The 26,898-nt window shown below is 42.3% G+C and overlaps 1 protein-coding gene across 1 annotated transcript in view; it reads right to left on the minus strand.

Moving 5' to 3' along the window:
• LOC126473742 (5-hydroxytryptamine receptor 1A-like) overlaps positions 1-17,310 on the minus strand; it is a 187,950-nt gene extending 170,640 nt beyond the window's left edge. The window contains exon 1 of the mRNA XM_050100990.1: positions 17,234-17,310. The gene's annotated coding sequence lies outside the window, so the exon portion shown is untranslated. The remainder of the gene's footprint in view (positions 1-17,233) is intronic.
• Positions 17,311-26,898: the final 9,588 nt, after the last annotated feature.

Consider the following 26,898-nt stretch of genomic DNA (forward strand, 5'->3'; position numbering starts at 1 on the left):
CAACTTACAGAACTGCACATAACCTAGTAACAGGGTTCAAGAGTGTATACATGAATTAATTACAGAGGAAATACCATAAAATACTTTTGATCAGTGGTTCCATGGCTTCAGACATCGTTATTATCTTTTTTAAAATGGCAAAATCCATACATGACATAATTAAAATCAGCTTTTCATCGTTCGTGGCCAGTGTAATTGAACGATGTTCATAATACTTAAAATATACATAATAACACCTTTGGTAGAACGATATCTTTCACATTCAGTCCTGTTAGTGGAGCGTTCTATATGCAAAAATTGTTTTATTTCCATTGCCTCTTCTCTGTATTGATGTATATTTTCAGTTTTATTATCGTCTTTGACTTACACTGGCCATGAACGATGAAAAACTGTTTTCAATTTTGTCATGTATGGATGTTGGCATTTTAGCGAAGACTTTGCCGATGTGCGAGGCCGTAATGGCACCAACAGTAATCACATATATTTCATGGTATATATTCTGTAATCAATTTGTGCACATACTCATTTCGTCAGTGATCTTGACTTCATGGATTTTCATTGCCTAACATAAATTATAAAAAATTAGAGCAGATCGCGTATTTCCTGGTTGAAAATGTCAACAAACTTCATCAATTGCGATTCCCATGGAAACCTAATATGTGCTGGAATGAAATTTTCACTCTGTAGCGGAGTGTATGCTTATATGAAACCTCCCGCCAGCAAGTTTAGAAATGTGCTGTTTTATGTGTAAGTGTGCGTGTGTGTGTGTGTGTGTGTGTGTGTGAGTGTGTGTGTGTGTGTGTGTTTCTTTAGAAAGTGTTTGGCACTGTTAGCATTATAAAAGTATTAACAATTATAGCCCTGTCTCACGCATCAAAAAAAGGCACCTCGACCTTAAATTAGTGAAATTTAGTAGTGCAGGTAACTAATACGTATCCAACAATTAACGTTTCTGAGTAAATCTGTGGAGCAATACGTTGCGTAATGTATCTTCATGCGCTATTTCTAAGAGTATGTGAAATCAGGTTGCCACCGAGAGCGGGAGTTCGTAGCCGCCACAGGAACCAGTGCAATTTACGCAGCTGACCATTACTAAGGCAACACCATGTGGGCGACATACAGCGAATGTCTAATTGGCATCAAATGTATTACGTGACTGGATATGCAAGGGATTAGCATTTCAAATAGATTTCCGTTCTGTATACATGCAAAGATTAGGCAGCGTGTTTCTCATTAAGAAATCGCATTTAAATGTCGGTTGTTTCTGCTCCGTGTTAAGAAGGACAAAATATCTGCCAGCGCTTTTCAGAATTTCACAATGGCCGTTTCGTGGTACCTGCGGTTTATCGTTCGTGATATCGCATCTTGCTGTGCTCAGGTTCCCAAGACTGTCAATCGAAAATTGAATCGACGGGTTCAGGAAGGGGGGTATTCAACGACGCTCAACGTCTGAGCAGCCTCACGTCACTAGCGCCCGAGAGGGCAGAAGTATTGTCTTGTCTGCGCATGACCGTACACTCACGCCGGACCCCTTGAATCAGGAGCCCTGCTTGGTTGATGTAAGACACGGACAGAGGGAAGACGTCTGTGGCTCAGCAGACTGCCAACAAAGCCATCACTGCTGCGACTTCTCTTGACGCTGTTGCAGAAAGGCTACCAAATGCAGCACCTAAGACTGGAATGGTGCCTCGTCGTCTTTTCGGACTTTCCCCTTGCTGTGTAGACCATGGCGATGAACGTGTCCGTGTGTGGAGGTTCAGAGGAGAAAATCTGTATTCGTGACCTGGGGTGATGGTAAGAGGTGGCGTTTATTGTACAGGACTTGTGTGCTTTGTTTTCGAGGTCTCCGTTACGTTATCCTTCAGCGAGATAACGCAAGACCGCATGTCGCCTATGCTGTCCTGTGCTAGCTCGATAATGAGGTTGTGCTATTGTTATCCTAGCTGGCAGATGCTGCAGATCTCTCTCCTACAGTTAACTCTGATTGCATTTTTGAAACGCTATCACGTCACCAGTTAAAGCGACAAAGCGGTTCTAGGCGCTTCAGTCTGGAACCGCGCGACCGCTTCTGTCGCAGGTTCGAATCCCGCCTCGGGCATGGGTGTGTGTGATGTCCTTAGATTAGTTAGGTTTAAGTAGTTCTAAGTTCTAGGGTACTGATGACCTTAGATGTTAAGTCCCATAGTACTCAGAGCCATTTGAACCGTTTTTAAGATGTATGAGACATGCGAAATACCCTCAGACGTAAAAAAAAAAAAAAATGTAATAATACTAATTTCAAAGAAAGCAGGTACAGACTAATGTGAATATTACCGAACTATCAATATATAAAGTCACGGTTGCAAACCACCAGAACGAATGCTCTACAGAAGAATGGAAAAACTGGTTGAAGCCGAACTAAGGGAAAATCAGTTTGAATTACGGAGAAATATAGGCATTATTGATCCTACGCCTTATGTTAGAAGATAGGTTAACGAAAGGAAAACGTACGTTAATAGCATTTGTAATCTTAGAGAAAGCTTTTGCCAGTGTTGACTGGAATACACTCTTTGTAATTCTGAAGATATCAGGTGTAAACTCCAGGGAGCGAAAGGCAAATTACAACATCTACAGACCATACAGTAGTTATAATTTTTTATAAGTCCATACTTTGGACTGGAAGTCTTGGGGACAACGGTCGTTCACTATTATAAGAAAATAAAACGCCTACAGCCGTTCTTATGATCTTATTTATCGCTTAGCTTCCACTTTCGGCACTTCAGTGCGCTTTCTTCAGGCCTTAGCTGATATTCCATGGGTTATCACGATACATATATACGCTACATCAGTGGCCAACATAACTGGTTTACGCAGACTAGCTGTAACCTTGATGTTGGCACTGCGACTATGAGTTGGCAGTTATGGTTGGAGTGTCGACATCCCAATTACAGATAATATGCGTAAACCAGTTATTTTGGCTACTGATGAATCGTGATAAACCCATCAACATCAACTAAGGCCTGAAGGTGGCGCTTTGAAGTGACGAAACTCGGAACTACACAATAAATAAGATCTTAAGGACAGTAGCAGATTCAAATGGTTCAAATGGCTCTGAGCACTATGGGACTTAACAGCTGACGTCATCAGTCCCCTAGAACTTTGAATTGTTTAAACCTAATTAACCTAAGGACATCATACACATCTATGCCCGAGGCAGGATTCGAACCTGCGACCGTATCGGTCGCGCCGTTCCAGACTGAAACGCCTAGAACCGCTCGGCCACTCCGGCCGCTCTACAGTAGCAGGCGTTTCATTTCCTTACAACAGTCATAAGAGTCGAGGGACGTGAAAGGGAAGTAGTGGTTGAGATGCAAGTGAGACGGAATTGTAGCGTACCCCGATGTTACTTGATTTGTACACTGAGCAAGCAGTAAAGGAAATCAAAGAAAAGTTTGCAGTAGGAACTGAAGCTGAAGGAGAGGAAATAAGAATTTTGATGTTTGCCGATGACACTGTAATTGTGTCACAGATAGCAAAGGATTTGGAAGAAGCGTTGAACGGAATGGACAGCGTCTTCAAGGAAGTCATAAGCTGAACATCAACAAATACAAAGCAAGGATAATGGAATGTACGAAATCAGGTGATACTGAGGCAGTTACATTAGGATACGAGACACTAAAAGTGTTCTGCCATTTAGATAGCAAAATAATTGATCATGTCAAACTATGCAGGATATAAAATGTAGTGTGGCAATGGCAAGAAAACTGTTTCTGAAGAAGAGAATATCGAATACAGAAGGTATTTGTCTGGCGTGTAGCCATGTATGGAAGCGAAAAATGGATGATAAGAAGTTTATATAAGAAGAGAATAAAGGCTTCTGAAATGTGTCGCTACAGAAGAATACTGAAGATTAGATGAGTAGATCACGCAACTAATGAGGAAGTACTGAATAGAACCAGCGTGACAAAATTGTGGCACGACTCGACTAATAGAGCCGGCCGCTGTGGCCCAGCGGTTCTAGGTGCTTCAGTCCGGAACAGCACTGCTGCTGCGGTCGCAGGTTCGAATACTGCCTCGGACTTGGATGTGTGTGATGTCCTTAGGTTAGTTAGGTTTAAGTAGTCTCGGGGACTGATGGCCTCAGATGTTAAGTCCCATAGTGCCCAGAGCCATTTGAACCATTTTCGACTAATAGAAGAGATCGGTTGAGACATCAAGAGATCACCAATTTAGTATTGGAGGGAAGTGTACGGGGTAAAAGTCGTAGAGGGAGACCAAGATATGAATATAGTAAGCAGATTCAGAAGCATGTAGTAACTCGGAGATGAAGAGGCTTCCATGGGACAGAATAGCAAAAGCTGGTTGAAACGAGTCTTCGGAGTGAAGACGACAATAGAAACACTTATACCACCGCTTTCTCCATTCCGAAAACACTTATGGAACTCGATCTTTCGTATAGTTTTCAGCTCTGTCGGCGATACGTTTTCAATCTGTACTTTCAAAGCTACGGATACTTGAGTTTTTCTTTATTTACGAGGATAGAATGAAGTCACGCGAAGCCATATTTAGTGAATATGGAGGCCAAAATTCACAAACTTCCTATTAAGCATCTGCACTAGCGTTATCGGTTTACAAAAGGAAACGATTCGTCACAAATACTGGCGATTTGTTACGGCTGCTTGACAAAACGATATTCAACTTTTACTGCTATGGCTTGTTGATCGTTAAACTTTGACGCAAGAATTTGTGGTGCATTATCGAAAGACATAGCGACCATAACCTTCACATTTGACCACATTAGTCGAGCTTTTCTCGGTCTCGGCAATCCAGTGGAGTATATCGCGAAATCAGTTACGGAAATTTTAAACTTAAGAGATTATACAATCCGTAATGCAACAATCTTGTGCGCTATCGGATCACGGGTTTACTCTCTGATGTTATTGTTGTTCGTTATCTGAGGTGAAACGAATCAGTTCATAATTGATGTGTGACGGTATTTAGCTAATAAAACGTCTACCTCGTAGTGTGTGAGACAATGTAACGTATTTTCGGCCTTCCGATTTTTATTTTAAGCATCCGAACATCTTCTTTAATTGATTTTCGTAATCACTGGTTCTCCATGGTCAGTCATTACATAATCGGCATTCGGAGACGATGTGTTACGTCAGTATAACTAATATCGAATATTCAAGCTGGCTATTGACTGTAAAATATAGAGTGCATTGCTAAGAGCTGCTGATTATCTATAAAGAGAACACTATTTATTAAACTTCGAGTTAATTTGAATCGTTATTAAAGTATTCTCGAAAATAATTAACGTGTTCCATTGAAAGGAGTTATTATCGCTATCTACTGATTCATAAAAATATTCCAGATAAATTTTTATAGTAGTTTACCGGCTGGTAGATTAGACCGGCTACTATACTTACGATTATTACTAAAAATAGTATTATGTCAAAGGGGTATGTTTTACCAGGACTCTTCCACTGGGACGATTGAGCCATAGTTTCCATGTGATACTCGTAAACTCATACTTAATCTCCAATTATGGAAACTCCATCAGTACTACATTGTTGTTTTTCATCTAACGCCTCCTGAGCAACTTGCGTCCTCCGATGTTCTTGTTTGAAATGCAACACTTTGCACAAATTTCATCGTCACGCGGTTCATACCAAAAGTACCTGATATGTTAACATCGTAGGCTACTCACCTGTTTGTGATTCGGTTACGTCTTATAATCATCACTTTCCCTTTTACCACAGTTTCGTCTGTTGATATGCTGATAGTGGGCTCTTAATCCTTGTATTCACGGCCATCTTCACAGCTCTTATGCTACTCGTAAACCGTTGTTTCACTCAAAGCATACTCCCAAAATCAATATCACCATTACTAAAAGTTTCTTACTTACTACTCCACTCTTACAGAAAAATTTAATATGAAAGCTTGACATTAATCGAGACGTACGTAGGCGACAACTGGTTTTTTTCTAATACCTTTACTGAACCCTGTTGCCTCACTTACCATAAACGTGATTATCAATTTCGTCCAAATTTCGAAAGCATTCAGATCACATATGTAGTGCAACCCTTCAGTTCTATATACCGCATGCAGCTCCTATAAATTACTAATTAGCGATTTACGGAAGCTGTGTACAGCGCATAGAACTCACAGGTCACTCAAATCATCTTCAGGCGTTCGAAATTTAAATTATTAAGATTAACACGACAATAAGCTACAACAAAATATATCAAAACATAATACCAATTCATTTTTCCATTTTTACACTAAATAAGTAATCACCGATACCACTAAAACACCTGTAATCTTTTTGGCAGCTGGCAACACACTAAGTATCCGATCTGGCTAACACAGTACAGACATGTTTGCCAACAAAACAACCCTAAACTTGCGCTAATCGAATACAACATGTGAAATTAAAAAATTCTTATTTTATTTTGAATGCACATCGTGTATCTCCAAATCACATACAAATGTGATCACATAGCCTTTCTACTATAATGTACCAGGTGATCAAAAAGTCAGTATAAATTTGAAAACTGAATAAATCACGGAATAATGTAGATAGAGAGGTACAAATTGACACACATGCTTGGAATGACATGGGGTTTTATTAGAAGCAAAAAATACAGAAGTTCAAAAAATGTCCGACAGATGGCGCTTCATCTGCTCAGAATAGCAATAATTAGCATAATAAAGTAAGACAAAGCAAATATGATGTTCTTTACAGGAAATGCTCAATATGTCCACCATCATTCCACAACAATAGCTGTAGTCGAGGAATAATGTTGTCAACAGCACTGTAAAGTATGACCGGAGTTATGGTGAGGCAATGGCGTCTGATGTTGTCTTTCAGCATCCCTAGAGATGTAGGTCGATCACGATACACTATGACTTCAGGTAACCCCAAAGCCAATAATCGCACGGACTGAGGTCTGGGGACCTGGGAGGCGAAGCATGACGAATGTGGCGGCTGAGCACATGATCATCATCAAACGACGCGCGCATGAGATTCTGATTCTGATAATACAGCTTCACTAAAAGCGCATTTTCAGGTAACGTCTACATGCTGGCGCATCTGATTCTCTCTCTCATTACAGCTCCTTTTATACACGATTGTCATGGGCAGTCATTGACGTTTAGATGTCCAGCGCCATCTGTAGGACATTTTGAGAACTTTGTATTTTTTTTTTTTTTTTGTTCTAATAAAACCCCATGTCATTCCAAGCACGTGTGTCAGTTTTTACCTCTCAATCTACATTATTATGTGGTTTATTAAGTTTTCAAATTAAACTGACTTTTTGATCACCCGGTATAAGCACAAGAAGTAAAGATCCATTTTGTCTCCTCCTTCCTGGTGTTGCACTTGTAATGGGAAAAAAATATAGCTCGTGGCACCAGGGAAGGCCGGAAGTGTAGATTGGGGCACCAGAGAGATGAGGAGTGTAGCTGGAGGCATTATAAAAGTTTCTTAAACAAAGCTCCAGGTAAACAGAAACACTACAGTGCGCCCGCATCGGTAGGCATCGACCCTAACGAAGCCCGCACCAGATCTGCATTATCTGGCGACGACGGAGCGGCCGGTTCGCAAGTTGCCAAGCCAAACGGCGTCCGCGACGGCTGCGGAACTGTAGTACGCCGCGGCGCCGACGGACGCGCGACGAGCGACGAGCGACGGCCGGCTGCGCGACAGGTGGCGAGCCCGCCAAGACAAACGCCGCTCGCTCTCCTGAGGAAGCCAAGCGTCCGCCACGTGCGAAAGCTTGGCGCGCCGCCCACAGACCCGACCTGCGCCTCGCCAAGCCGCCGGACACACACACGATCCGTCCGTTTCCTGCACTCCAGAAATACGCGCACGGCGCTTTATCCACAAATACTCCGCACCGTGTACTCTCACCTCCCGGACTCCGTGGCTGTTACCGAGTACAGGATTAACGCCTCCGTGTGCCAGCTCCGTTACTGTGGACGTATTGATGGGTAGCTAGACGGCAGACAGCTCGCGGGTGTAATTTAACTGATTAATAGAATACGTCTGCTCAAGCATGTCTGTAATTTTACATCCCCGATAATTATACCATATTAAAACTGACGCGTTTCCAAAGAGCAAGCCGTCACTATCAGATATACAGCGTCATAAGAAACAACAGCATACTATCTGAGTTGTACTGCGTAAGTTCGTATTGGGCGTGTCCGTTGCTCCAGCATACTGAATGCACAGGAAGTCAAGTTGACTTATTCATGCTGTTCACCTTGTAAGTAGGCTGTTTATGTTTTTATGTTGGTTCAAATGGCTCTCAGCACTATGGAACTTAACATCTGAGGTCACCAGTCCAATAGAACTTAGAACTACTTAAACCTAACTAACCTCAGGACATCACACACATCCAAGCGCGAGGCAGGATTCGAACCTGCGACCGTAGCGGTCGCGCGATTCCAGACTGAAGCGCCTAGAACCGCTCGGCCACACCGGCCGGCATTTATGTTGGTAACGCCACGTAGCGCTTTGTATGAAAATCACTGACTGTGCTGTGTGCAGTCTGTGGCTGGTTTGCATTGTTGGAATATTTGCTGTTGTAGTGTTGGGCAGTTGGATGTGAACAGTGCGTGGCGTAGCGCAGTTGGAGGTGAGCCGCCAGCAGCGGTGGATGTGGGGAGAGAGATGGCACAGTTTTGAGAACGGATGATCTGGACTTGTGTCGATCAGAAAGAGTAAATTTGTAAGACTGGATGTCATGAACTGATATATATACTATGACTTTTGAACACTATTAAGGTAAATACATTGTTTGTTCTCTATCAAAATCTTTCATTTGCTAAGTATGCCTATCAGTAGTTAGTGCCTTCAGTAGTTAGAATCCTTTATTTAGCTGGCACTATTGGCGCTCGCTGTATTGCAATAGTTCGAGTAACGAAGATTTTTGCGAGGGAAGTAATTCATGAAAGGTATAGGTTATTGTTAGTCACGGCTATTCATTTGTAGGGATTATTGAAAGTCAGATTGCGTTGCACTAAAAATATTGTGTGTCAGTTTAGTGATGATCAGAATAAGTAAAGAGAGAAATGTTTGAGTACGTTCAGTTTTGCTCAGCTGTTTGAAAATCAGACAACGTAAGCGGTTTACTAGCACAGTCATTCATAAATTTTTCTAAGGGGAGGTTTCAACCTGTTAAACTTACTGCATGGTCACGACGTACGTGATAGTTAGCAAAATAGCTGACTTCATTTATCACCTGATTTATACTTTTCATTCGGTGTTTTGATCCTAGCAGTGGGAAGCTCCTTTTTGCGATACACATGAATTTCATATCAGTTTTTTATTATTTTCCTTTCCTGTCTTTGATGACAATGCAGTTTAACAGACATAGCACCATCATTGTTTGTTCTGCAAATGCTCAGTTCATAATGCGTTTCTACTTTTTAATTCGTGTAAATTAAAAACTGCTTATGGTTACTAAAGGCATAAACGACTGAGTTCCATTTTTTATTACTCCTTTCTTACATATTTTGATATTGACTGATTTTTCCATAATGCCAAGCAAAAGTCGTTGTCTTTCTATATTGAAATTTTTAGACAACATCCTGTTCTAGCAAGAAAATAACAACCGATCGACTACAAAATATGTAAAAAAAGGGAGTCATAATTGCCGTAAGTAAACCGCACATAAAATTGTTCTAACCTATAGAATCAAAATGTACTAAGCTGTTGTGTATGCGGTATTTCCAGAGCCACCATTGATGATACGCCTTGTAGATAATCAAAATGTAGTAACTTATTATGTATGCAATCTTTACCGAACCACCACTGACAATGTTCTCTGTCAGCAAAAGGAAAAAGCATCTAGTGTTGCTGTGTCTTCAACTGTATTATGTTTAACACAAAAAAGATACAGTGCTGTATGGTAATGACTAAAGAGCAGCTTCTCCCGGAGATCGAATCTAGACCGCAAATTTCGTACGACAGCGAAACTTGGGAGATTTTCTAACACGTTATGCTGAACCGATTTACGCTGAAAAAGAAATAGTTACTATTTTTAATACCAGGTGCAAATCTGGCGCTGTGCAGCGCCTCATCAACGTTTTTACAGTGGTTATATTCAACAAATTGTGTAAGCAGCAGTTAATATTAACATCAACATTGCGCCTTTCTCACTCATTTGTCCTTATCTGTCCGCGTGCAGTTCCTAAACGTCTTTCTTGCATTCACAACGCCAGATTTACAAGTGGTAGCTAAAATTGGAACTAATTTTTTCCAGCGTAATTCGGTTCCGCGTTACATCGTTAGAACATCTACAAAGTTTCGCTGCCATTCGGTAATTACAGCACACACTGGAACTCTATGAGTAGCTGCAGTTTAATTACAGCCACCCAGTATGTATAACAGCTATTGCGAAAGATGACAATCGAAATAAACAAAGAATGAATTTCTTCCACGAATTTTTCGGGACTGCACCTGGGTGACGTCCTCATCCTGTCACGATATTTCGACTGAACAACCATTCTTCTTCTGTTGATTGTTTTGGACTGGAGACTGGCAATGCACTTCGATAACTTTATACCTAGAACTGGCGCGGAGACGCATGCGCATAGATAATCGCTACATAAACGCCCTCTGTCGAGTTTAGTACCCTCTTCGAACACCGCTCCATGTGCGGAGCGCAGGCTGTAATATTATTGGATTTCAGATATTTTGCATATGAGATATTTGTCATAAAAGAAAAGGACAGCCAACGAACTGTAGTTAGTAAAAATGCTAAGCATTGCAGCGCGAGTGTAAAGAGACGAAATATTTTTTTTTTAATCTTCGCCTATACCAAGACGTGCGTCCACCTTTTAAATACTCTAAATTAACACTACGACTCGCTGGGCGTAGATATTTGAAATCATTGCTCGATGGCAATAAACTGCGAAACATTTGAGATAACAATCTACCTTTTGTTAAGAAATATTCTAGAGACTTCATTATCCCTTGTACTTTTGGTCGCCAACATGTTAAGACGTACTGCACAGCATAGCTACAAGTTGTATTTTTATTTTGTGTAAAAACTATGTGAAACGACGAACTAACATTTCGGTAACTTGGGTGTGGGTACAGTGTCCTTACGCACACGCAAGGACATTTAATTTTAAGAAGGAACGGACTGACAAACCAGCGGTTATTCGACTGCGCCATCCACAAAATAAATATCAGATGTAAGTTATGCATTTATTGTGTATTTGTCGATGTGTAGAAGTTTAAAGCCAATTTGTTCAAAATATATTAATATTTTACGATGCAGTAATTTTCTTCTTATTCTTTTCTTTCACTAACCAAAAATGATGTTCAAACTGTATATCAGCCTTGTTACAGGTTCGCTCTTTATCGCGGTGTCTCGATTGTATTTGGGAGACCACTGACGTGTTCGAATTCCGATTTCATTTCGATTTTTATACTCAAATAGGTCCCTTAGGTATTTTCATTGAAGATTATGATTGCGTGAAGGCAATCCGGGACAAAAGGTCAAATATTCGCGTAATCAATCCGTACGTCTCCTGAACATAATCGAGAACCGATACATCGGTGATCAGTTAATAATCTCTCTCTCTTTTAAAGTCTTACTAAAAAACGGCCACACAGGATATCCGTAAGTACGCAATCTAGCGTTAGGTTTCATTTTGCCAGTAAATATTACCAACCAACAGTTACAGCATCACTATTATTACTAAGCAAGTTCCTAGCGTCAGATGTGGCGCCCGAACAGGGACAGGACTAAAAATTAATCTGTTCTTTTTATTTTTCATGCTACCATCTGGAGGAAATTTGGAAGTGCACTGAAAAAGAATCAGTAAAAAAGGACGTATGTGCAGAAAACCGCAGTACAAATCCACAACAGCAGTAAATAGCAGCGCGCAAGACAACTAAAGTGAGTACGACTTTTCATTGCGTTTGAACCTTTGCGTACCGAACGTTCAATCGGCTAGTGAATATTCACTCTCTACGCTTCTTTCCTTTTTCTCACGCTATTTAATTTCCAAATTTCTCCTTCCTTTTGCTGTTAGATCCGCCTGTTTAACATCATTTCGCTTAAAATAGTTAGAAATAGTTGGTCAAAATTTCCAGTGTTGTATATTTTAGTGGATCAAAATGGCCGCTATCTACACTAGTTTCAGTGGTGTATAAGTGTTTTTCATTTGTTTTATCTCTCCAGTTGCCATATTGCCGTCTTCGTGTGCTAGAGCTTCAATTGTTCATAGCGCGCAAGCAATATCTCAGAAATCAGGGCGCGAAATCATTGGCGCGCCTAACAAGTGAAAATCATAATTATAAATTATCTATTCTGTCTTGTGTGGCATAACTACGCTAAATTTAAGATGGCAGATGAGCAACCCAGGCAACTGAGGCCGCGCGCAGGTGTAAACAAACTTGAATCTCGTAGTGAAGGAACAACAGACGACGAAGCGACACTCGAGGTGTTGCGCCACAGTCGGCGTCGCAACCGCGTGAATGCTCGTTGTCATCTGTACTAAAATTGTTTTCTGATATGAAAACCAGTTTTGAAGCACACATGCGATAGTTAACACAAAAAGTGACAACATTGAAGTTCACATGGGTAATCTTAGAAGCCAATTAGCGGATGTAGATGCCAGATTACAGGATGTTGATGCCTGATTACAGGAACAGAACAGAGCTGTAGACAGCAGGTTCAACAGTTTAGAATTGAGGATAGAGGACACTCAAGTGCGAATGACCAATATAAATTCTGTTATTACCGATATCCAAACACAAATCCAAAGTTCGAATGACACCATGGAGGAAAAAATTAAAGCCATTACCACTGTTTACGCAAGCGGGCTAAACGCAAGCGTACTTGCAAAAATAGACAGCGCTCTTTCCATGGTGGATTCCGCCAATACCAACATGGTAGAAAGTTAATAGGTTTTCAGACCCATGTCGATGTGTGTAAATCAACAGCGAGAGTCTCTTGGAACATTACAATGATGTTTCAAAAAGAGTAGGCCAATGGACAGAAGGTGTCAGCCAAATTGGCGAGCGAGTTGAAAACCTTGCTCAGCGAATATCCGATGTCAATATTGTCAAAAGGATCGAAGACGTCACCGCAGGAATAAGCACTCCCCTTAATAGGGAATCTGAAAAGTGGATACAGTCCAAGGAACAGTACATTGCCGGCCGGGGTGGCCGAGCGGTTCTAGGCGCTACAGTCTAGAACCGCGCGGCCGCTGCGGTTGCAGGATCGAATCCTGCCTCGGGCATGGATGTGTGTGATGTCCTTAGGTTAGTTAGGCTTAAGTAGTTCTAAGTTCTAGGGGACTGATGACCACAGCAGTTAAGTCCCATAGTGCTGAGAGCCATTTGAACCATTTGAACAGTACATTGAGAGTATGGTACACTCTGATCTAAAAGGTGCAGTTAAATCCTCCACAGTAGGAATCCCAACCGCTCCCGGTATTTCTGGTGACACTTTAACCAGTGAATTAGGCGAAATCAGACGAGCCTTCAGCCACGATCTTCTGGAATGGAAGCAATGGCTGACCACTGACATAGATCAGCTGAAAAAGCAAGTTATAGAATTGCAAGGTGACAATCAAAATTATTCACTACCGCCAGAACAAGATACTCGTCAATATCCCGAGTATCAGGTACAATTATCACCAACTGTAAATAATACGCGTGATAAAGCTTCAACGCCACGTAGTCATACCGATCAACTGACACTCGTTGAACTAATGCGAGATGAGAGTGTGCTGTAACACAGAGTTTTCCAGCCTTTTATACCTGAAAAACGAAATATACATCCCATGGTATTTCTAAAATCATTCACAGATGCTTTTCCAGAATCATGAAACGACAGACAGCGAATACACTTCATATTAGGGTATGTACACGGCGAAGGATCAATTTGGGGTTCTGAAATAATAGACAAATGTCACACCTACGCATATTACGAAAGGCATTTTTTGTATAAATTCTAGAGTTCAGGTATACAACAAAGACTCCGAAACGAGGCCTACATCGCCGAACCTTTCAATACCAAGGGAGGAGGTTTAAGGTGTTATTTCGAAAAATATGCGCAGGCTACCGTTAACACTTCAACACAAACAACGACATTTGCTTATCTTGCCGTGGACGGGAAGGGTGAACTGTTGATGAACAGCGTCGCATTGTATTCAGTAATGAACCTTCGTTCTATACTATCCATGATGACCATAGGCGGCTGGTATGGCTACGATCTGGGGAGATGTCCCATTCCCCCAGTATTTTGGGGAGGGACAGCGGTGTTACTCCTACCTTCATAGTGTGGGGAACCATCGGGTTTTACCACAGGTCGCGGCCGGTGGTGATTGAGGGAACTCTGACGCCACAATGATACGTCACGGACATTCTGCATCGTCACATCCTACCTCTTATGCGCCAAGATCGTGGTGCCTTTTTCAACTGAACAATGCTCGTACACACATGGAACGTGTTTCTATGAAGTGGCTTCATAATGCTGAGGGACTCCCGTTGCTGGTAAGATCCCTAGATTTGTAGGGTGTAGAAAAATTTCCGCTACCAGTCACCATAAAAGGTTATTTATTTGAAACATGACCGGTTTCGGGCTTGCGCTCATCTTCAGGTGTATACATTCATTTACATGTTTATATTGCTGGAGATCACTGTACAAATGTAAAAAAAGTATTTGCTGGTGACTAAACAGATACAAGAGGGACAATTGTAAGTGGCAAGGCAGCATTTGTCGAAAACATGTCTGTACTTTCATAAACATGAGGCATCATTATTATAGTTAGCCGGCCCACGGTCGCAGGTTCGAATCCTGCCTCGGGCATGGATGTGTGTGATATCCTTAGGTTAGTTAGGTATAAGTAGTTCTCAGTTCTAGGGGACCGATGACCTCTGAAGTTATGTCCCATAGTGCTCAGAGGCATTTGAACCAGTATTACAGTTACGTTGTGGTGACAGTTCTTCCACTTAGTTACACACTTATTATCAGTTTCACGTCCATATTTCAGTTTTATAAAGTTTAGCTGCATATTTCACTATTACGATGTGCACTCGTGAAATACACTCGGTTTACATACAAACATTTGAGCTGTGGTGAAAGAACTTAGACATAGCAGGTGTAAAGATGTTGCTCATACAGAAACATGTAGGTTATGGTCAAAGAACTTAACCACAGAAAGTGCAAGGGTGTTGCACATATAGAAACTTGAAAAGGAGTTATGTGATGTACATTATGAAATTGTTCGATCCACATTTTTGTCGAAGAACTTAGATCTAGGAAGTACAATGATGTTATAAATATTTATGAAATTACTAAAAGCTGTTACAAATTAAAAAATTACAGCTAGAACTGTTTTGAACCACACTGTTGTCAGAGAACTTAAATATAGGAAGTACAATGATGTTTCACACATGAAATTTTGAAAGCTATTACAAATTATACAATGTTCAAAAATGTGTGTGAAATCTTATGGAAGTTACCTGCTAAGGTCATCAGTCCCTAACGTTACACACTACTTAACCTAAATTATTCTAAGGACAAACACACACACCCACCCATGCCCGCGGGAGGACTCGAACCACCGCCGAGACCAGCCGCACAGTCCATGACTGCAGCGCCTGAGACCGCTCGACTAATCCTGCGCGGAAAATTATAAAATGACAGTTACAGCTTTTGTTCACAATATGACTATCACAAATTACGATAATGACACTTGAACTGTTGTATGAGTGCTACATCGAATTTCCATTGAATATTACTTTGTTATTATATCAGAGGATAAATAGTTTTTGTTTTTGAATATAAAATGGTTCAAATGGCTCTGAGCACTATGGGACTCAACTGCTGAGGTCATCAGTCCCGTAGAACTTAGAACTAGTTAAACCTAACTACATCACAAACATCCATTCCCGAGGCAGGATTCGAACCTGCGACCGTAGCGGTCTTGCGGTTCCAGACTTCAGCGCCTTTAACCGCACGGCCACTTCGGCCGGCTTTTGAATATATATATATATATATATATATATATATATATATATATATATATATATATATATATTCAAAATGCTGCCTTGCCACTTAAAATTGTCCCACTTGTATCTGTTTAGACACCAGCAAATAGTTTTTTTTTTGTATTTATACAGTGATCTCCAGCAATATAAACATGTACAGGAATGTATAAACACATGAAGATGGGCGAAAGCCCGAAACCGGTCGTGTGACAAATAAATAACCGTTTATTGTGACTGCTAGCGGAAAAAATTTTCTACACCCTATAAAGGAACAGTCTCAGAGTTCAACAGCATCCACTATGGATAAAACTCATCCCGAGATTTGTTCTTGACAGAGTATATGTGGGACCACTTTGGGTGTTAACACTGTCCCAGTGCTAGTATCCAGGATATCAAGGACCAGTTCTAACATTCTGCGTGGTGTCTGTTTGTTCTAAGTCGTTTCTCCCTACCAATTTCGCGCAACGACACTCTGAGCGTGTTTTTTTTAGGGAATTGACTAGTTTGAACCTGGGACCTGTCGCTGGTAAGAAGACGCCAGACCACACATGACATGTAGAGTTCAGAAGAGTTCAGTGAGAATAGCGATGATATAATCAAATACTTAATGATTTCAGCGTCAGCTCCACTGCACTCCCTGTAAAAGAATCTTAATACTAACTAAATTTAGTAGAAGGGGTTCAAGGCTTTCCTATTTTTAGATAGCTGGTAAAATAAGTCGAAAAAGCAGTTAAGCTTACCATTGGAATTTTTATTCTACTCACAAAACATTGTTTATAAATTGCGCTATTGATAAAAGGAAATATTTTAATACAGGATGATAAAAACCAACTGCGTTCAACAAAAATGTGAACGAATATTCCCTGAATGGGTTTCCAAGTTCTGTAATGAATCGAAGGATGACCTATGCCATATCACATCTATAATCTAGGTTTAAAGTAAGTTTCATAAAAGAGAAAACTATAAAAATGGTCTACAGTGACCCTCAATTATCTTTAATTATTTATGTAACTTGTCGTAAATTACAGTGGCTGATGTGGCTTCTCAATAATTATATAACAGAAAAATCATCGCGTTTCAGATTTTTAACTTCTAGTAGCAAATGTGAATACCATGAGCTTTAATTGACGATCTACACTAGTATTACGCAAAAAGGGGGTGTAACAGATGAGACTTCTGCAGTTCTGAGTGAAGCCTTATGCGGGCGGCATTACGTGCGTTAATTACCTTGTCGGTGTTTAGGCAGCGTCAGGGGGCGGCAGGCAGCACAGCTCCACACACCTCGCCATCTCGGAAGCAACTCTAATTTGGTTTAAGAAAAGCTATCTGGCTGTTTTTTCAGCTGACCAATCAGCGTCTCAATGTTAACCTTAAGCTCCACCTACAAAAATTCTGTCAATCCAAAGAGAAACGTTATTCTTTTCGAGGTGGCGCAATGTTTTTAACGTTTGCAACGTAACAGAGACGCGTATATTCTCACGCTAAAACTTGCAGCTGGTGTGGCCCTTTTAGTGTTATCGTAAGATCTATACTGTTCTTCTGGAGGGCTCTATCTTTTAACGTGGGTGGGGGCTGCTCTTGACGATCGGCCAGCGATGTGGGTGTCCGTCCCTCCCTTATCGTAGGGCCTTCTAGGAAACACGGCTCTGCTCTTGGCTTCTGTTCTCGTTTCTCCCCTCGGAACTGCGTCTGTTTCACAGTGGGAAGGTATGACATGCATTTAGGCGTTCTTGTGTTAGTCTGTGGTATTCCATTTGCTTACTCGTTGATCATATTACTTTGGTTAATTTTATGTCATGATTTATTCGGAGCTATGTGACATACTGCCGGATTTGCTATCATGTCAGGGTTTTCATGGAAGGTGTTGGATTTGCCTGACACCTTACACAGTTACAACATTTGTGGGCAATTTTGCCTCAGGACCACGCATCCAGGTCAGAGGAGATGCAGCGTCATATCGACAAGTTGGCTCATACTGCCAAGATCCCTATTAATTGGACTCGATTTCACAACCACTGAAGAAATGTAACATACCCTCTCAGCTCGTGAAGTTTCATTCCCTTTCATCCTCCCCTTCTCCGTGCCTCACTTTTTTTTTTCTCGTGTGGCGCGTATTGGGTGGCACATTTACGGATTTTCACGGCATAGTCTTCCCGCCACGCGTCACACTCCAACACCATAAAGGTGAACGTATCGGATCCGCCGCATACCAGCGCAGTATGACGTGAAGCGCGCAGCTCGCCGCACGCAGATAACGCACCTGACGTCAATGAGGGGCCCTTCAGCAGCTGGCGGCCCGTCACGGCCCATATCTCGGCAGCGCGGCCACACCAATTGGTAGCCACGCAGCGGGTGCTAAGCGCCGTCTGCGCCGCCGCTAAAGCCCCTGAGGGCCAAAGTGCCACCGACTCTGACTGGGACTGATTATACGTGAGTGGTAGCGTTCTTTTCAGCGTTGACTAAATAGAGACGTGTAATAGGCATATCCATGCAGTAACTGCGAATACCGCTAACTATTTGCTTACTCCTGCGATAAAGTTTCACAAAAGCGATTATATAATCAAAAAGTACGAAATTAATGAATTAAAAAGTGATACAAGGAAATCCTTCTATTTCTATACCATTGCACTAATCTTCTCCAGCTACTTGAATTACTGGGCAAGTTTGATAGCTTCCTATGGACCTCATATAATTACATTGCAAATTTTCAGACACGATGGAGAAGGGTAAGTAAGCTGCTCCTGAGAGCTTTTACAGTGGAAGAGACGTGTTTCACAGTAGCAAAGATGAACAAGTTCTGATATATCTTTAAAGTATGCACATTAGACTCCATGTTTACTGGTCATTTTTTTTCTTATTTTGGTCCATGGTACCTCTTCCCAAAATATGGAAAACAGAGAGCTTGTACTAGAAGAAGTCTACTGTCAGAGGTATCAAAACAGTTTTCGCGTATAACTTTCGACTCCGTCGTTTCGGGACCAGAGTCCCTCACCTCAAATTGATACATTCACCCTTTTCCATCATTCCCGAAATTTTGTAAAATCATCACAAAAGCAACCTATATATCGCATTCGTGCGGGTCGTTCCGTTTACGCAGTGTCATAATGAAACATAGTCTCCTCACCGTCAGCATCTTAATGAATACGCTCACTACCGTCATCACTCGATTCAACAACATTATCAGTTTCCTAGTGAGGCTTGCGACAGGCCACAATTGAGTATACGGCTTTGACAGAGTACTGGTAGCATCACCTGAGATGCAGATATCCTTTAAATGGAATAATAACTGATTTTGTTCCTGTCGCTTACTCCGAATTGTGATCTTGTTTATCTATTGTTATTTAATAAGTAAAATTGTATGGTGGTGTTGTAAAGAAAACGAGGGTTGGGGAAATTTTGGAATTGCAGACATGGAGGGAACGAAACCAAGGCGTCGTAGCTCGCCACCTGATAAACCACAGATGGCCATTACCTACAATATTACTATTATTAAAAACGTTAAAAACGCTCATCCTCTGTCTCTCTACAGTTTGGGTTCCAGTTCAGAATAACTACGTTTACATGCGTCACAACTTCCAAATGCGAAAGTCGAAATTCGGAGACTGTTTATCGCTGACCTGTTCACATGTTAAGCAGGGGCTAAACCGGTTTTGCTAGACCGATCAAATATCAGATGAGTTGCTCTAGTTTCTGAGTTAGTCAGCACATTGGCTGATCTTTTTCGATTAAATATTTGAGGTAATAAACATAATACTCATGCTAATATTTCTACTTCCCTTCCCTGCATAAAAAGTCACTCCGTCCACATGAGTTGAAAATATTTACACAACAGGACGTTATCTGAGATCTCAAGTATATTTAAAAAATCATTATCCACTAAGATATGTTATTGTTTCCCTGTGCGTGTGCGTGTGTCTGTGTGTGTGTGTGTGTGTGTGTGTGTGTGTGTGTGTGTGTGTGTGTGTGCAACAAATTACTTGGGATATTGTTAAATAAACCCCAATGTTAGAAATTGATGAGATACGTTACTGAAATTGGTAACTATTAGTTTTAAAGTGGTGGCAGTTAAATTGTTTTTATTGCGTTTATAAAAGCATCTTGTTAGAAAATAATCAGAAATTAACGTGAGCTATCTCTGACAGGGCAGGAATAACATCGCTAGAGTAATGCTGTGTTTCCGTGACCAAGGAAGTATTTATTCAGTAATTATTTGCTTTTCGTAATGTTCAAATGGTTCAAATGGCTCTGAGCACTATGGAACTTAACATCATCCCCTAGAACTTAGAACTACTTAAACCTAACTAACCTAAGGACATCACACACATCCACGCCCGAGACAGGATTCGAACCTGCGACCGTTGCGGTCGCGGGGTTCCAGATTGAAGCGCCTAGAACCGCTAGGCCACACTGGTCGGCTTCATATTGTTCACTCATTAACATTTGAAAAGAGGATTTACTCTATATTAAACTATGGTAATGTAAATAGGGAACCTTTTCACTGACAAGGTAAAGCCTGCAGCTTTTACATACTTAGTAACAAGCCAGAGATTCATATTAGCTTACTGTAATTACGAGCGATACGATTTTAACAGTAGACTGCACATAATCTTTGTGTGCATAGGAATCATTTTACTTTGATATGATCTTTGGTAGTTGAACTTATATCAAAAGATATAAATAAGAGAATATGAAAATTTACTCATAATGGTGTCCTTACTGTAAACACTACTGTCGTAGCACTAACGTAAGCTTTTTACTCCCTGATATGTCTGTCCTCGCGCCTTATGCGCTGTCCCTTCCCAGACCCCTGTATTTATATGTCTTACAGCTGCAACAAAAATCGTAACTTCCGGTATACGGTAATATGTAAGCAGCGGTCAGCAGAGAACAGGCGCATGGAGAAGACGTTGATGCTTTGTCACATTTTCAAAAATAAAGGGGAAGATCCCAGAAAGAATATTAATTTGAGAGGACGTAAGTAGAGATCATCTTCAGGAACCCACACCTTTGAAGAGTTAATGTATAGACCTATGATACCTGCCTATGAGATAACAGAAGACGAGATGCACACGAAGACAATATTAGCATTATTTTTGTTGAAGTTTTCATTCGCGCAGTGACTGGTTTCAACTGCCGGACGTGGAATACACTGATGAGCGCACTGCCAGATTATTAGCATGTTGGTCCACCTTTGGGACGCATTAAAGCAGTGATTCTGCTTGGCATACATTAAGGTTTTTGGATGAACAAGGTAACAGATGTCTACGCAGAGGTGACGAAGTTCCTCTAAATTACGAGCCAGTGGTTTGCTATTGCGAAGCTGCTGCCCAATAATGTCACAGATGTGTTTCATCGTGTTCAGTTATTGCAAATTTGATTTGTGGCCAAAGAAATAACGTGAGTTCACTGTTATGTTCCTTGAACCACTGTAGCCCCACTCCGGCCTTGTGCAGTCACTCCACTGGCAGATGCCCTCGTTAACGGAGAAGACATCAAGTATGAAGGGATTCAGGTGGTCCTCCATAATGTTCATTTGGTCCACTTCTGACATGATGTTTTCGATTGCTATCACAGATCCCGTGGAATTCCAGGTGAAAGTCGTCCATAACATAATACTAGCCCCCTAGGCCTACATCCATGGCACCTAGCATGTTACGACCATGTTGAGCACATGAATAGAAACAGAGTGTAATGTGAGACGTTGCTCACCCGACCAGGCGACATGTTTTTTTTTTATTCAAAATCTGTTCTCGATGGCACCGTGCACATCACAGTCATAGATGTCGTTGGATCACCTTGGGAAGCCGTTCTCTGCTACGCAGCCCTATGTTCAAGAATGTGCGCTGAACGGTATGTTGCGAAACACCCGTATCCGCACCAGCACTTTCGTCACATCTACCACAGATCGTCGCCTGTCTATCTTTACCTAGTGGGCAAGCCTCCCCATCCTTGTCGGCGCCTGCATGTTCAGCATCCTGAAGTGTACTTATGGTTTCGCCGTTCTTCAATCACTTCCCATAGATGCTCACCATAGTATCAAAAATGGTTCAAATGGCTCTGAGCACTATGGGACTCAACTGCTGTGGTCATAAGTCCCCTAGAACTTAGAACTACTTAAACCTAACTAACCTAAGGACAGCACACAACACCCAGCCATCACGAGGCAGAGAAAATCCCTGACCCCGCCGGGAATCGAACCCGGGAACCCGGGCGTGGGAAGCGAGAACGCTACCGCACGACCACGAGATGCGGGCTCACCATAGTATCACTCGAACAGCCAACCGCCATCGCCATTTCCGAAATACTCATTTCCGGACGCCGTACTATAATTCTATGTCCTTTTTCAAAGTCGTTGATCTAATTGAATTTCAATATTAGCGGTCTGTATCGTCGGTAGAAAATTCAAGATGGTTCAAAAGGCTCTGAGCACTATGGAACTTAACATCAGAGGTCATCAGTCACCTAGAACTTAGAACTACTTAAACCTAACTAACCTAAGGACGTCACACACATCCAAGCCCGAGACAGGATTTGAACCTGCGACCGTAGCGGTCTCGCGGTTCCAGACTGAAGCGCCTAGAACCGCTCGGCCACAACGTCCGGCGCTAGAAAATTCCCGTCACCTCTCTTCCTCTTACATACAAGGGTTGATGGAAATACGAGAACACCGCTAGAAATGCATGCTTGAACCTAATGCAATAGCTAGGCAAGCCTGCAGGATGCACTGTTGTATTTGCTCAGGAACGGAATCTTTGCAATATCCTCACTATGCTGCAAGTATCAGTCGTGGTCAACCGGAGTTGTGTGTAGTTGTGAATGTATTATGTCGGACCTAAATGACCGAGCGAGGTGGCGTGGTGCGTAGCACACTGGATTCGCATTCGTGAGAATGACGGTTCAAATCTCCATCCGGCCATCGATATTTACACTACTGGCCATTAAAATTGCTACACCAAGAACAAATGCACACGATAAACGGGTGTTAATTGGACAAATATATTATACTAGAACTGACATGTGATTACATTTTCACACAGTTTGGGTGCATAGATCCTGAGAAATCAGTACCCAGAACACCTCTGGCCGTAGCCGGCCGGAATGGCCGAGCAGTTCTAGGCGCTACAGTATAGAACCGCCGGACCGCTACGGTCACAGGTTCGAATCCTGCCTCGGGCATGGATGTGTGTGATGTCCATAGGTCAGTTAGGTTTAAGTAGTTCTAAGTTCTAGGGGACTGATGACATCAGCAGTTAAGTCCCATAGTGCTCAGGGCCATTTGAACCATTTTTTTATCTGGCCGTAATAACGGCATTGGTATGCCTGGGCATTGAGTCAAACAGAGCTTGGATGGCGAGTACAGGTACAGCTGCCCATGCAGCTTCAACACGATACCACGGTTCATCAAGAGTAGTGACTGGCGTATTGTGACGAGCCAGTTGCTCGGCCACCATTGACCAGACGTTTTCAGTTGGTGAGAGATCTGGAGAATATGCTGGCCAGGGCAGCAGTCGAACATTTTCTGTATCCAGAAAGGCCCGTACAGGACTTGCAACATGCGGTCGTGCATTATCCTGCTGAAATGTAGGGTTTCTCAAGGATCGAATGAAGGGTAGAGCTACGGGTCGTAACATATCTGAAATGTAACGTCCACTGCTCAAAGTGCCGTCAATGCGAACAAGAGGTGACCGAGACGTGTAACCAATGGCACCCCATACCATCACGCCGGGTGATACTCCAGTATGGCGATGGCGAATACACCCTTCCAATGTGCGTTCACCGCGATGTCGCCAACCACGAATGCGACCATCATGATGCTGTAAACAGAACCTGGATTCATCCGAAAAAATGACGTTTTGCCATTCGTGCACCCAGGTTCGACGTTGAGTACACCATCGTAGGCGCTACTGTCTGTGATGCAGCGTCAAGGTTAACCGCAGCCATTGGCTCCGAGCTGATAGTGTATTCTGCTGCAAACGTCGTCGAACTGTTCGTGCAGATGTTTGTTTTCTTGCAAACGTCCCCATCTGTTGACTCAGGGATCGAAATGTGGCTGCACGATCCATTACAGCCATGCGGATAAGATGCCTGTCATCGACTGTAGTGATACGAGGCCGTTGGGATCCAGCACGGCGTTCCGTATTACGCTCCTGAACCCACCGATTCCATATTCTGCTAACAGTCATTGGATCTCGACCAACGCGAGCAGCAATGTCGCGATACGGTTAACCGCAGTCGCGATAGGCTACAATCCGACCTTTATCAAAGTCGGAAACGTGATGGTACGCATTTCTCCTCCTTACACGAGGCATCACAACAACGTTTCACCAGGCAACGCCGGTCAACTGCTGTTTGTGTATGATAAATCGGTTGGAAACTTTCCTCATGTCAGCATGTTGTAGATGTCGCCACCGGCGCCAACCTTGTGTGAATGCTCTGAAAATTTAATTATTTGCATATCACAGTATCTTCTTCCTGTCGGTAAAATATTGCGTCTGTAACACGTCATCTTCGTGGTTTAGCAATTTTAATGACCAGTAGTGTAGTTTTTCCGTGATTTCCCTGTATCGCTCCAGGCAAATGCCTGGATGGAACCTTTGAAAAGGGCACGTGCAATTTCTTTCCGCAACCTTCTGTAATCTGAGCTTCTGCTCCGACTCCAATGACCCCGCTATCGACGGGACTACCAACTCTAATCTCCTCCTGTGGAGCTAAGTGAACTCCAACGCCGCAAAATTGTTCGTGCACGATGTGGTTGTTGCTTGCAAAAGCGAGGTAACCGGAGTGCTTGATGTTTCGAGAGGCACCGTGTCGAAGATTTATACCGCATACAGGGAAAGCAGAAAAACATAATTCGAAAAGTCACAACGCGAAGGAGAGTGTGGGTTGAATCAGGACTGTGACGTAAAATAAGAAGACGACAATTGCGAAACTCGCTGCAGAACTGAAGGTCGTATTCGTGAACTCTGTCAGCACCAAATCAACACGACGGAGCTCAATAAGCACAGAAGTGAAGGGCAAGCTGAAATTCCAAACCTACACCCCAATCATGCAAATGCCCACAACAGGAAAACGTGGTGCCGAAACCATAAATCCAGACCTTTAGAGCAACGGAAAAAAGTAATTTGGTCGCTGTTTACAACTTCTGCAAAGTTTAAGTCTCACGAGCGAAACGTGGCGGGGCTTCGATGATGATTTGAGTTCCCATGGGCCCTATGGTTACTCTGCAAGGCCGCATTACTGCTTAGCATTAAATGACCATTTTGACGGATCAGATCGATTCCGAGGTAAAGTGTTTGTCCTCCAATGGTGATGCAGTGTTTCGAGACGACAGGGCCCTTGTTACACAGTTCTCATTGTCCAGGGCCAGTTTTTTGAACACGAGAATGAATCGTCGCATCTCCTCTGCTCACCACAGTCACCTGATCACAGTATTACTGAGCACAACATTATTGAGCTCCAGGCTTGCCTTCATCCAGGAATCTCACTGACTGGAATGGAGCTGTTTTCGGTGATGTGTCCTGCTTCGAACTGAGCCCCGATGGTCCGTTAGATGTCTGTAGACCCCGTGGACTGCGGTGGGATACCAACCTGACTATTGCCGCAATACGGTTGGGAGTGATGGTTTGGAGTGACTTTTCATTTCATAGTAGGACCACTTTGGTTGTCATGCGCGGACCATTTTAGCACACCGATGGGTCTATGGCATTTTTTGCCCTTCATGGCAAGCCATCTTGGGCTTACAGTTCAGCAAGATACTGCCCTCCCGCACATGGTGAGAGTTTCTACTAGTTATCTTCGTACAGAAAATTTTCAAAATACCTCCTAGTCTTTTTTCTCTTTAATATAAAATTCTCATCAAAATTTGTTGGTCTTAAAGTGTTCTAAATAAAGTATAGCTGTAAAGTGTATCTCTCTTTAAACTCTATTACAAAACTGTCTTAACAACGTACAGGGAAAGCACATGCGATTCTCTGTCCTTGTTGCGCTATTGCTTCATTTTATGTCTGTAAGTTATTTGCTGTCCCTCATCTACAGCTGCCATATCTCATCCCTGTGTATAGTCTCCTCGGGTTTCCAGAACGTCAGGTGGTTACACATCACGAGATAGTCGCTTAGTATTTGCTGCCCAGTCCCAGTCATGTTGCTTTCAGTATGCGGCAGCAAACTCGAGGAGGCTAACAAGAATTATTACGTCGGGAAAAGCCTATGCAATCTCATTTCACTAGCTGCTTCCAGGCCAGTGTTAAGTGATAACTGACAAAAAGTTTTAGAACTCTTTTACATCCGTGGTACAGGCAGTGATGTCACTGGTGATTAGTCCATCGCCATCATAGAGGATTTTGTAAAATATTTTTATCTCTAAAGCTTTCATTACTCTGTCCCAGAAACTGTTAGCCATCATGATGATACACCAGTCGTCGAATGTAATTTTATGTCAAGTTTACAAAGCACCTGCAGGAATCAAGCTACAACACCACTGGTGAGGTCTGTGGAAGGTAATGTGGGCTTGTTACAAAATACTGTATGGGCGCACAAAGTATTCCTCTGGGTAAACCGTGCGCTTCTTAGAATCATGCAGGCTCGAATATGAAATATTTCTGCGACTACATTATCCAGAGATATCGGCATATGTGAAACTGCTTTGAAAAATAGACATAAACTTGCCATCGGCGCCGCTTCTTTCATCGCGAGTGCTACCTGTTTCTTGGAGAGTGTAATAAATCGAACTATAGAGATCAAAATATCTAATAACATAGCAACGACGACGGCATGAAACTGAGAACAACAGGGCTTAGGGCTGTCGCGTGGTTGTCTGTCCCCAGTAGCTGCTTCAGAGCGACAGAATGTCAATCAAAAGAGACTGGGTTCGATTCCCGGATGGGTCAGAGATT

The sequence above is a fragment of the Schistocerca serialis genome, chromosome 4, assembly GCF_023864345.2.
Source record: "Schistocerca serialis cubense isolate TAMUIC-IGC-003099 chromosome 4, iqSchSeri2.2, whole genome shotgun sequence".
Classification (NCBI taxonomy): domain Eukaryota; kingdom Metazoa; phylum Arthropoda; class Insecta; order Orthoptera; family Acrididae; genus Schistocerca; species Schistocerca serialis.